The following is a 696-nucleotide window of genomic DNA, read 5'->3' as shown; positions in this document are numbered from 1 at the left end:
CCAGGGCCCCACCCAACTTGGCCCTGAACACCTCCAGGGATGGGGCATGCACAGCCTCTCTGGGCAGCCTGTTCCAGCTCCTCACCACTCTCACAGTAAAGAGCATCCCCGACATCCAACCTAAATCTTCCCTCCTTCAACTTGAAACCATTCCCCCCTGTCCCGCCGTTATCTCCCCTTTCAAAGAGTCGACTCCTCTCCTGTTTGCAGGCTCCCTTTAGGTACTGAAAGGCTGCCATGAGGTCACCCCTCAGCCCTCTCTTCTCCAGGCTGAACGAGCCCAGCTCCCTCAGCCTTTCTTCGTAGGGGAGGTGCTCCAGCCCCCTGATCATCTCTGTGGCTCTGCTCTGGACCCTGTCCAGCAGCTCCCTGTCTTTCTTGTGCTGGGGGCTCCAGACCTGGACACAGTACTGCAGATGGGGCCTCACAAGAGCGGAGCGAAGAGGGACAATCACCTCCCTGGCCCTGCTGTCAGGCCTCTTGTGATGGAGCCCAAGACAGCTTTTGCTTTCCAAGCCGCAAGAGCACACAGCTGGCTCACATTAAGTTTATAATCCACCAGGACCCCCAGGTCCCTCTCTGCAGGGCTATTGCAAAGGCCTTCTCCTCCCAGTGTGCATACACGTATGCCTGGGACTCCTCCAGCCCTACTCCAAACCCTGCACTTTGCTGCGTTGAACCTCGTTAGATTGACCT

The sequence above is a fragment of the Meleagris gallopavo genome, chromosome 21 (assembly GCF_000146605.3).
Source record: "Meleagris gallopavo isolate NT-WF06-2002-E0010 breed Aviagen turkey brand Nicholas breeding stock chromosome 21, Turkey_5.1, whole genome shotgun sequence".
Lineage (NCBI taxonomy): Eukaryota > Metazoa > Chordata > Aves > Galliformes > Phasianidae > Meleagris > Meleagris gallopavo.
This window is presented reverse-complemented; position numbering follows the sequence as displayed.